Genomic DNA, 12,421 nt, shown 5'->3' with positions numbered 1-12,421 from the left:
TGGAAAAGGTTCTGTGATTCTGCGATTTCCAGCCTCTCCCTCCATGCACTTCACTGCCAGTAATTAAACCGTGTGAAAAACACCAATCGCTTCTTTTTAAAATTTTAAAAGTTTAATAGTAATAAAATGGTTATAAAAATAGCAATATAATTAGAGTAATAATAATTTGGACAATTTGAATTAGGACAATACAAGACAATGAAAAGAGTTACAGATACCCGGGTACCTCTTCCTGGGCAAAATAAGTTCAAAAAAGGACCCACATTAACAGAAGATTAACCCTTAAAAGCGATAACCTGTTGCATATTCATGCATCTCATCCTTGATGCATACATTCCATTCAAATACAGGATTCTGTCCGGTCAGTGTCAACTTCTTCCTCTTAATTCTGATGGCATTTTCAGGATTGAGTGAGGCAGGAAGAAGTTTGTTTCTTCTGATAAGAGGGCAATAAATTCTTTTTCTCTGAAAGATTCAGGTGTCCTGTGGCTGCTATCTCGGTGCAAGTCCTTTCTTTAAAAAAAGTATCTTACATAGCATAGTTTCTATTTTACCATTATGTTATAACCTAAAACTATATTTAACACACTACTTTGGAGAATTAACACAGCATAACTTTCTAACACAACACATATAATATTCATTTTAATATTTGTGAAAAGCCAATCATAAAATACACTTTTTTCACAGCTGGAAAAAGACCTCTGACATCACTGAGTCCAACCAGTGACCAAACACCATCCTGCCAACCAGACCATGGCCCTGAGTGCCATGTCCAGACTTTCCTCAAGCATTCCCAGGGATGGAGACTCCACCATCTCCCTGGGCAGCCTGTTCCACTGTCTAATCAATGTTTCTGTGAAGAAATTCCTCCTGTTAGGAAAATTAATCCACAAATACCAGAGGTTTTGTATAAAAACCTCTGGTATTTGTGGATTAATGTATAAAACATGTATATATAATGTGGATTAATGTATAAAACATGTATAAAAAGGAGACAGAGGAGTCCTTTTACTTTATTTGAATAAAGAGAGAGGCCATGGGACATCCCTATGGGATCTCCCCAGTTTTTGGAGGATGCAGCCTCCTTTTTTATCCCAATTTCCCACCCACATTTCCCTTCTGTCTTTCCCTATTGGCTGAGGTACTTGAGAGGTACAGACTTTCCAATACACCTGATACCAAAATTTTCTCTCTAATGTATAACCCTCCCTTTTAATTTTTAATTCTTATGGAATTTATTTTTTTTCTACCCCATTCTTTCATCTTTCAATGTCTAATTTCATTTATCAGCAAACTTAAAGTTTATTTGTAAAAGCAAATACCTTTTTCCGTTCATCAATCAGTGGAATCCTTCCCACCAGTGCTAGTTTTATCTACCAGCAGACCCACAGCTTGTTTGGAAAGACAAATCCGCTATTCCTCTCACTCATAATTGTGAAAAACACATTCACTGTTCTGTAAAAAGTTTAATAAATGACAGCAGGAGGCAAGGACCATAGGGGTTATTATGGTGGGTGCATCTTGGCACTTATCTTTGGAGATACCCTTTAAGTACCTTTCCCCTTCCATCAGCCTGTTGCATATTCATAGACCCTTATGCATAAGAAGCTTTCCTCCAAACTAGTTTACATGTTCCAAGAATTATTTAGCATATCTCCTCCCTGGGTCCATCTTTTTAGAGCATGCATATTTCTTGGATGTGGTTTTAGTCCTTTTTTATCATCATCTTCAGCTTTGGCCCTGGCCCACATTGTCTTCAGATGGTGAGTGCTGAAAGTTGGCATATCAGTAGCAGGTGTCTTCTTCATATGTTTAGTGGATGTTATCCCATCCAAGCAGGCATTTAACACAAAGATATTTATATCAGCTATTTCACTAGTAAATCTAAGCTTAATTAACAACAGAAATAAAAACTGAAAGTAGAAACAGAAATACTATATATTTATAACAAAGTTACTCTAAACTTCACATACAGAAACCATTTTAATATTTGCAAAAGGCCAATATTAAAATATGTATCTATAACATAAATCTAACCTTCCTATATAACAGAAATATTTCTGTACCTAGTGCTGCAGGTTGAGTTGTAGTGCTGGTTTTCCATCATCTAACAAGGCATGAGCAATATCTGAAAACAAAGCTCAATGTCCCATAATGCTGTTGGAGAAATTCATTCTCAATGCCACAGGACAGGGAAGAAAAAAAAATTATCTCTGATAATCTCTCCTGGGGAAATCAGCATCACAGAAAAACACAGAAATTCATCCTGGCCAGAGCACCGTGCCAACAGCTCCTCAGGTTTTGTGTGTCCCCATAAAAGGAACTGCAGTTATCACAGGACAGGCCAGGCACCTCCCATTTGCAACCTCACACTGCCCAGGGGACAGCACTTGTGTAGGTTTGGGTGCTCATTTGCATCTCATCTCCATAGGGAAGTTAAATGTCCCTCTGGGCCATCTCACTGTGTTGCTCTGAAACAAAGATCTTCCTTATCATGTTTGTAAATGATATGTTGAAGGTTAAAGGAATGGACCAAGCTCACATAGAGGTGAAAGGTGTTACTTAGAGTCTCAAAGGAATTGTCTGTCCCAGAACAGATCCCAAGTTCTTGAGTCATGGGACAAATCTTCTTTTGGGTAACTGAGCTTGCTGGAGGTGCCCAAAGGCTGCAGCTCAGCTGCCAGCAGTCCATGCTCCAGAGATGATGGCACTGTGACAAAGGCAAAGCTTATACAGCTAGGAACAATCCCTTTGGAGTGTGTCCAAATTGTAGCTCCTTTCTGTCTTTTGTAAATGAGGAATGAAAAGAGAAAAAGGGTAGAACTGGGCAGGAGAGAGCAGTTGGGACTGGAAAAAGGTATTGTAGAAGGGGGGTGCTCCCCATGATGCTTTTGGCAAAAGAAAAGAGAAGGGGGTTTGGGAAGAGACACACAAAATGTGAGGATAAAAGAGAACACAGGCCCCAATATAGAAAACAAAATATTTTTGCTGTGCTTTCCTCCAAATCCTAATACTTGGTTGCACCATTTCTGTCAGCATACAGGTATTTAGCACCCAGGCCAGAATGTGTAATCTGTGCATTGCAAAGTGCTTGTGGCCACCCTGGGAACAACTCCTACCCAGCTCAGCACACCCACAGTTATTTTCCAGTAGTTGTGCCACAGACATGTCCATGTGGACACAGAAATTCTGCTTGTCTTAACCAAAGCAATTAATGTTCCTGCCAGGTGTAAGCAAACCTGAGTGGTACCAAGCAGGAAATTCCTTGGGAGAGGTTTGTGGTGGCAAGTGGTGTTTGCTGAGGAGTGAAAAGCCCTTGTCTGTCTGTGCCCCTCCTATGTTTTGGGGAATTGTTCTTGTCTAATGGGAAGTTCAGAAGCTTCACTGAGCTTGAGTGAGCTGATAGATGGGACATCAACCCAACTCTAAATAAAGAGGGGGAGCAGCAGCCTGGGTTTGGAATTTGATCTTGCACTCCTCTGCAAGAGCTATTTCTCTGAGGCAGGAAGAGGAGAAACACCCAGCCACAGTAGTCCTGCCCATCTCCAGGCACCTCCATCCAACAACTACCCACCATGCATCAAACTCAGCTCAGAATTGGATGGGTGCTCTGATGAAACCCTGAGCATTATCTCCCAGCTGAAAAAGCAGTAGCACAAACCTTTCACAGTGTCACAGCTGTCCCCTCTCCTCCAGGCTGTGGTCCATCTCTCAGTCATCCAAAAACCAGAGCAGCCTTATGTCCTCATATCTAATAAATATCAGCCCTCTTTCCATTTAAAACCATCACCCCTTGCAACAGGCCCTGCTAAAAACTCTGTCCCTATCTTTCTCACAGCCCCCCTTTAATACCTTTAAGGTGGAAGCAAGTGTCTCTATCAAACAAAGATTGTTTTGCAGCTGGTAAGTAGTATTTATTCTAAAATGTCCCTTGGGGTTAGGAAAGAGGGATGAGAGAACTTCTTTTAATTATTTTGTGTGTGTTATGACTTAATTCTAAGAAAATTAAGCTTCAAGGAGACAAGGTGACAGCTCCAAGACTGGCCTGTGATCATCTCTGGCCTGAGGATGTGAACAGAGGCACTCAGTGGTCAGGATTCTCAGGAGAGCTTTGTGAGAGCGTGGTTGTGGGGCACCTGGACAGGAATCCTCTGTGTGGCACTTAGCCCCAGCTTTGAAAACAGCTCCTTTCCTAAGACAGAGCTGTAAGACTACACAGCCTTACCAGGGTACTGTTATGTCTGTTAGAAAACTTCCATTTCCCTCTCTTTGTATAAAAAGAGGCTTTTCAAGCTTATTGCCTAAATTCCCCAAAGTGATTACACCATCCATACTCATTGCAGTGCTTAGTTTGGGCACACATGGTGTTGGGGGTCTGTCTGATTGTCACCCCCAAAGCTGCTGGGCTTTGGTGGAGGCTGTAGCTATTCCTGGCCTTGTTCTAACACCTGCCACCCATCCCAAAAGTCACTTAACAAAACTGATTTCATTGTCCCTTCTTCATAACCACAGTATATAAATGATAGGGAAGAAGCAAGCTCAGCTAGTGAGTCAGACTAGTTAAATAATTATCCTAATATATAAAAAGCGAAACAAAATATTTTTATGGGTCGAAGGTCGGGGCTGACCGCTGCGGACTCTTCCCTCATCAGCCCAAAAAAAGAAGTACACGGAGAGCTTGGCAGGCAAAGCCCTTGCAGGGCTGCTCCCAGCGCCTGCAGGTGGCAGAACTGCCGCACGAAATCTCAGCGCTACAACTCAGCTGCAGCGCCTGTTTGGCAGCCCCGCAAGTTGGCAGCAAAGTTGAAGCCAGATTAATTTTCTTTTACTCACACCAGAATGCTTGTTAGAGAGTACCCCAAGATTGGTTTGTATTTTAGAAGACATAGAGTATATTATCTTGGGTCGGCTGTCTGTTCTCTGCCCCGAGATGCATGGGATGGTTCTGAGGCAGACCATGCTCTGAAGAATGAGTCTGGACTCTTCACTTTTTGGTCTTCAGGTTGTTTATTAATTCTTATCTATGAAATTTTCTTTCTGCCCAGCAGAGATCTGCTCAGCACGGCAGCCACAGGCACTCTGACCTCCCCTGAGGTGGTGTTGTCTTTTTATACTACAAACTACGTATATCATATTTACTCTTAATTCCCAATAGCTATCACCTATGTTAGACAGCGCACTTCTATTCTAAACCAATCCCCAAGTGCCAGCATCACAGCAGAAAATGGAGAACAAGAAGAAGAAAGAAGGACTAGACACGGCCTGATTCCTCTATCTTGTCCCCATAACCCCTATACCAAAAATCCTAAAATCTGTATTTTCACCCTGTGAATACTTTATTATTATACCATTCAAACCTATGTGGCTTTCACATCCCCATGCCAAGCTGGCAATTCATTGGAAGGATCAAAATCAAGCCAGCAGGCGTTCTGGGCAGTATGCCAGGGTCTCTGAGCCCCCCAACGGGGTTCTCGGCAACTCTGGACATCCGGAGGGATGTGCTGAGTTCCCATAATATTAAACATCTCTGATTTCAATTGTAAAAAAGAATGGTAGTTTTCTTTCTTCTTTTGAAAAACCTTAGGGTGCTTTCAAAATAAACCATCCTTTTTTTTTGCACTCCATATCACAAACTTGAGTCACAAAGTAGGGAAAATTTGATTTTCTTACAACCTGAATCAACAAAACTGTACCTGGGGCATTGATGAGTGCTCCTTGAATGAGCTGCTCACCCACACTGAAGCACCCCAAGGGAATCTGCTGGTGACTCCACTAAAAACAACATTGTCCTGAAAATAGGGAGCTCTTTCAGGTCACTCAGCCAATTGTGAATTATTGTTGACAGGAGGCAGGAGCTACTGAAGGCCAATTAAACACAGCAAACACACTCCAAGGCTAGAACAGAGAGCTGGCACAAGTCACCTTTGACAAGGCTTTGTTGAAATTTGGCTATTAGGGAAATCAAACTTGTATGAATTGGTGTAGAGTAAATATAAGCACATGCCATGGATAATTGCAGGTACATTTGGTGTTAAGAAAACAAAAAAATATGTAATATTCTCCTTGCTGCTTGGGGATTGCTATTGACTGTGTCAGGCAGTATCATCTTTGGGCACTTCTGTGATGATCAAATTTGGCTAAACAACTTCATTACTCTTGTCAAGCCTGAGAACTTTCAAACGTACATAGCAGGGTTGGTTTTCTTTCCCCAGTACAAGTACAAATCTGCATGTTTTTCTCAATTTTCCTCTCTGTGTTCCAGTTTTTCCATCTCTTAAATGATGTCAAGTTCACTCTGCAGGAATGTTGAAAGGCTTTAATAATAAATAGGAAGTGTGCTGAGATCCTTGGCTGGAGGATGCTCTGTAAATGAAAAATGTTATGGTTAATAATGCAGATCTAAGATGTGACATGAATTACAAAGGATGCCACGAGGCAAGCTCAGAGCTTTCCAAGCAAACTACATGGTAAAATATGCCTGAAATTCACTTTTGTGCTCTCAGTGGAAAACCTTGCGTGCATTGATCACTGCCGTGAAGTTCATACTCTGCAGGGCAAGGTGGCTACAAAAGGATGAGAGAAAATGGCCTCAAGTTGTGTCAGGGAAGATTTAGATAAGAATTAGATATTAGGAGCAAATTATTTGCTGGAAGGGAGGTCAGGCATTGGAATCACCATCCCTGGATCTTTCAAAAGGTGCGTGGGTGTGGCATTTGGGGTCATGGTGAGCACGGTGGGTTAAAGATTGGACTCCATGTTCTAAGAGGCCTTTTCCAACCTGAACAGTTCCATGATTCTATGAAGTCTGAGCAGTGTTCAAACCAGTAGTTTAAGAAAAGATGAATGCCACAACAGGTTATGATCAGCATCAGATTTGATAGTGATTAATGCAGGCAAAGAATGGATTTAGACATAAGGGTGCCAGGTAGAAACGAGGAGCTCATTCTGTGCACTGTCAGAGATTTAACACATGTTCTTGTGGAAGCCATTTAATTTTGCTATTCCCTGAGTTCTTAATCTGAAAAAAAAACTCCAAACCAACAAATAAACAGAAACAGCATTTTCCTTCCTCCCAAGGGTGTTCTGGGGATAACCACATTAATTAGTTGCCTGCTTAGAGGTGAGTGTAATAGGATGGAGTAGCTAGAACACAGCTCTTATCTCTGCTGACCAGTCCTGGCCAGTATCATGTCAGCTAAATTGATTTTTGCAGAAGGTGATTAAATGCAATTAAATGTCCATGTTAAAACCAACACTAAGATTAGCTTTACTGAACTGAGATCAAAGTGGTGATAGATTTTGAGCTCCTTTTATTAATAAAAAAAAGTGTTAATAGGATTCATGCAGAGCTGACAGAACTACTTCCTTTCCCACAATCCCACTGTTATCTATAGACCTCAAAGATGAAATTACAGTTCTTTAAACTACAGAGCAGTCATATTTTTTTAAGTGTTAATGATCCCTGTCTTTAGCTAACTTGTTAATATTCTTTTGGCAATTTCTGCTGTTCAGCTTAAGGTTTTTATTATTGTTGTATGTAAAGAATTTTTTGACAGATTTTACAATTCACTTAGAGAAATTTAGTTCTTGCTGTGGACATCATAGCTGGTCAGCAGCTGTGGGGATGCAAAGGAAAAGAATGGCATCTGGAACCATTCTTCTTTGTTTGAAGTTCTGAGAAAGCCCTGGTTAAATGGCAGAATTGGTGCTCAGAGAAATCTCTGTCCATCTGCACTCACGGGCATTAATTCAAATCCAGTAATGACAATAATCATGATAATTATGAATAACAGAGGACAGTCCTGTGGCCTGTGAGAAGCAGATTTGTGTGGTTTGTGCTTCATTTTCAGCATATATGGCTGTGTGTTGTTGGACAGCCATTGAAATCAGTGGGACTCTTTCCAGCAGCTTCCCTGGTCATTGGCTGGGGCCCTAAACTGCCTATTACAGCAGGGGAAAATTAACAGAGCTGTTGGCAGCTCATCAGCTGATGACTGAATAGATACACTGAAATTCCCTTCCACCTTCAGAGAGGAAGCTGGGAAAGGCCAAGGCTGCAGAGGAGGGAGCTCCTGTGCTGGTGAACAAACAGCTGCATTTTTCCTCAGAGACAGCTTCAGGGCTTCCGAGGAATTCCAGACACCCAAAGATTTTACTGTGATACTCTGGTTTTAATGACCTGGACCCAGAGAGCTGCCTCTGAAATAACAGCTGGCACTTCTGTGGAAAATTAATTTTTTTTATGGAGACAAAACCACTTCTCATTGTGGGCAGACCCAGGGCCCAGGCAGTTGGGACACATGCACTGATCCTCCCTCTTGAGCCACAGGAGGGCTGAGCAATCAGGCACTGTCCTAGGGTGACATTATGATGCTTGTATCCCCGGTTGTTGTTCTGTTTATGCTGGATATTATGTTCTGTGCCTTCAGGACTGGCTCTGAAGAGTGAAAGTTTTGTTTTGTTTTCTTATCAGCCGCTCCCCCACGGCTGGCAGGACACACAGACAGGGCAGTACATGATGCTGCTTTTACTTTCTGCTTTTGCTTTTCGCTTTGCTCTCGCTCTTTCTTCTGCTTTGCTCTTGCTTTTTGCTTCTGCTCATTAGCTAGCTTAGCTGAGCAGTCTGAATTTTTCCCTAGATTGTTTTTCCTTTCCCTTTTTTGAATCACTTGAACCTGCTCTGGACTGGGACCTGGGAACACGGAGAGTTTGCACCCTGAGGCCTAGCGGGGCCTACTCTGGGCAGCAGCTGCCCCAGCACCGGAGGGACTGAGAACAGAGCAACCACCCCCAGAGAGACTTTCTGAATTTGTCATCTTTTTCAGAGTGGTGAAAGAGTGGTGTCATCCGGTATTGTTCATTTTGTGTGCTGGGGAGTGCTGTGCCTGTTAAATAAACAGGTTCTTTCCACTTCTCTCTGAGGAATCCTTCCCGAACCGATTGTGGGGAGGGGCCGTGTGGGTTTGTTTTCTGGAGGGGCCCCTTTGGATATTTTCTCCCAAATTTGCCCTAAACCAGGACAGGCAGTTTGTTGTAAAATTCCTCCATGCTCTGATGTTCATCAGTTGTGCTTCAGGGACTCCTCACTTCTTTGGAAGTGGGAGGGCAATCGCAAAGCCTTCACAGAAGAGCTGCTGCAGGAGACGGGCTGATTTCTGGCAGCTCACAGGGGGCAAATCCCACTCCACCAAGCAGGGGCTTTAGGCCAACTTCAGCAGAGACATCTGCAGCACCAATCAATTGCATGGGTCTACCCTTTGAATGAAAGTATGCACTGAATTTTCAGCTCTGGATTTCCCCAGTTTGCCTTTTAGAGATTTTCCCAGCCCATTTTCATGCCCAGAGGTTATTCCTCTGAGTGCTGTTCAACCACAGAGCCAAAAAGACAAAATCAACTTGAAGCAATTACAGTCAAACCAAGAGGAATTTCCTGGGGTGCAGAGAACCAGTGAATTGAGCATGGGCAGAAGATAAGCAGAGGTTTCTGTGGATCAGTCTCCTGCCCCTGTGCTGAAGAGCGCTTATCCACTATGGGTCCTGGTGGGACAGCCGAGGTGGGTAGAGCTGCAAGAGTCTCATTCTTGATTTAGAACCACAGGTGGTGTCTTTGCCTTCTCTGTGCTGTAAAAGCTAGTAGAAAACCCCTGCTGCTTTTATGGGATGCATTCTGCCATGAGGAGGAGGGCTTTCTTGCTGTATCACATTACTCATTAACTCATTTAATTGTACATTCATTATGTTTGCTCATGTGACAGACTGACACAATCCAAGGCACACCTTCAGGGTTTATTATAGGTGCAAATTTAAACAAAACATTGCTAAATAGAAACAACACCATTCAGTACCTCCTTAAGAATCCATTATTTTCACATTTACAGCATCCATTATGAGCAGGTCTGGCACTGCTGTGCCCTTTGCTTTGACATGTGTTTTACCCCATGGAAGAGGGAATCCCATGATTTTAGCCAGTGGCTTGTGGCAGTCAACATCCCTGGCATAATTGGGCCTTGTACTTCCATGGGTTTCCAGGAGTGTGCAAGCCTTCCCAGCTCTGCAGCATCCTCTCCCAAAGATCTGTGAAAAGTATAAGGTGGCAGATATTTTTGATGAGCTTGGATAAGGTAGGTCGAGGTTTTAAAGCAAGTTGCTGGGGTTTGGGGTCTCACTGTCACATTTGGGCACCTTCCTAGAGACTGTTTCTGTTCTTCAGTCTTTCTAAACCCAAACAGAAAGGCAAATAAATAGTTCCATAGTCCCTTCCTCCCTTTTCTCATCTACTTACAGCTCAGGCCAGGAAAAGTTTAGGGCTTACACTTTCCTGCTAGCCAGAGCAGCCTTTGTTGGAGGCTGTGTGGATGACTAATGGATGTGGATGGGCATTTTCCCAGCTCTGCACTGAAGGAGGGGCAATGCTGACTCTTTCAGAGAGAGGTTGCTTATTCAAGTTGAACAGCTGTGCACAAAGACTGCTGAGTTTTAAATAACTCTAATAAGTGAAGTCTCTTCTCCCTTTTCTTGCTTTCTTTGTACATCAAAAACTTGTGTTCCTCTTACCCAGACAGTTTTTCATGGCAGACAAAAACTAAATATAGGACATAAACAGCCAGTCCCATGCACTGAATGAAACCTCCTTTCCAGTGGCTTATGACTTTTGGATCTATGTTTTTCCTAGTAAAGTGCAGGTACTGGCATGAGCTTTTCTCATGGCTGGGCACTTCTCAGACTCATTCTCCTGTGTGAGTTTTCTTGTGGCTAATGAGACATTCTAAAGCCTTTCTTTTCAGGACAGAAATGAGACAGAGGAGCTGGTGCCATACCCTCTGGAGATGTTATGGATTGGAAAAGCCTGGTGCCCAGCCATGAGAAAAGCTCATGCCAGCCCCTGCACTTTACTAAGAAAAACAGCAGATCTGAAAGTCATTGAGCCACTGGAAATGAGGTTTCATTCAGTGCATGGGACTGGCTGTTTATGTCCTATATTTAGTTTTTGTCTGCCATTAAAAAAGCCTTGGTCCTTGGCTTTAAACACTTGGAGCTGCAGACAGATCAGTGGAGGATATAGGACTACAAGCCCATTTCATTTGGAATGCAACAATTGGTGTCCCTGACTGTGCTGCCCTCTCTTACAGCAATTCCACAGCATTTACATAAACTGGGTGAAATTTGTGCTCTCCACACACAGCACAGAGGAGTTAAGGACAATGTGAAAACTCACATGCTGTTTAAAGCATCTCTCACATTCTTTCCTTTTGCAGAAAGGAAACTGGATTTAAAACACACAGAGCTCTCCAGGAGGATGAGGGAGGCTGGCTGCTGGAAGTACTGACAGGCAGGGGAGAAGGCAGCAGGGTCTGTATGGAGAAAGCAGAGCTTGTTTCACCGTGTCTGTGTGGAAAGCCCCAAAGCTGACACTGCCCATATTGGTCACAAATGCTGCCTTAAAGGGATGGTTGGGATTTTTATTAGGAGTTGCTTTTGTAGCACCTTAGCAGAACAAGGCATTTGTCAAACACCTTCAGAAAAGATTTCTAACAGACATACAATCATTAATTATTTACCTTGTAGTAGGTGAGCAGAGGTCCCAGTATGCCAAGACCTAGACATAACACACACATCAACACACACACACATACAGGAGCTGTTTTTCTACACTATTCTCTGAGGATATGGTGCAAATAAAGCCACAGACAGAATCCATAAATAAATAAAAGGGCTCTGCCCTGTTACCAGTGAAGTCAAGGGTCTCTCACTGATGATACTGAGAGCAGAATTAGCCATAGGGTATTCCTGGAGCACATGGTACTATGGAACAGAGACAGGGGAGGAGGGAAGTACAAAATGCAGTGGGGGTGAAACTCATGTGCTCTGGCTCAGCTGCCTGAAGCAGAAGGTCCAGGTCAGAGCTAGTTCACACATGGCAGAAATGGGCATTTGAAAAGACACCTCCAACTCACCAGTTTTTGGGCTCCTGGCAGGTTCCCCACACTCAGAGTTCTCCCCTGCAATCACAGCCTGGCACACACAGATCCTACCCTGTGCTCTCCATTGCTTTTCCTCTCTTTCAGCACAGGTAGGCAAATGAGCAGCAGTACAGAAACAAATTGCAGCTGTTAGTGAGAAAATGCTAACCAAAACTAACCAGCCTAAAGCCTGTGTTGCTAGGAAACAATCTGCCTCTTACTATGCATCATTGTCATTTGCATGCATCCACTCTTCTGATTTTCTTATTAATATTCCTCACCTCAGACATTCTTCAGAAAATTCCACTACAAGCTGGCACAGAATCCAGTCCTCTCCAGGTTCCCCAATGGTTTAATTTAACCTCAGACTGCTGATGCAAGTGGCTTCAGTTACTTAATTTTAGTCTGGCAGGAAAGTGACAGAATTCACATGGCCATATGAAAACAGGGACAGCTGA

At 43.0% G+C, this 12,421-nt stretch overlaps 1 long non-coding RNA gene across 1 annotated transcript; it reads right to left on the bottom strand.

The window, feature by feature from the left end:
- Positions 1-1,205: 1,205 nt before the first annotated feature.
- On the bottom strand, positions 1,206-12,175 carry LOC113459556 (uncharacterized). The gene is made up of 3 exons (XR_003380899.2): positions 11,958-12,175; positions 9,849-10,077; positions 1,206-6,366 (listed from the first exon to the last, which is right to left on the bottom strand). It is a non-coding gene; the product is annotated as an uncharacterized LOC113459556 (long non-coding RNA).
- Positions 12,176-12,421: the final 246 nt, after the last annotated feature.

The sequence above is a fragment of the Zonotrichia albicollis genome, chromosome 4 (genome assembly GCF_047830755.1).
Source record: "Zonotrichia albicollis isolate bZonAlb1 chromosome 4, bZonAlb1.hap1, whole genome shotgun sequence".
Classification (NCBI taxonomy): domain Eukaryota; kingdom Metazoa; phylum Chordata; class Aves; order Passeriformes; family Passerellidae; genus Zonotrichia; species Zonotrichia albicollis.
Note: the sequence above shows the minus strand (reverse complement) of the source record. Positions and strands in the feature narration are given on the sequence as shown.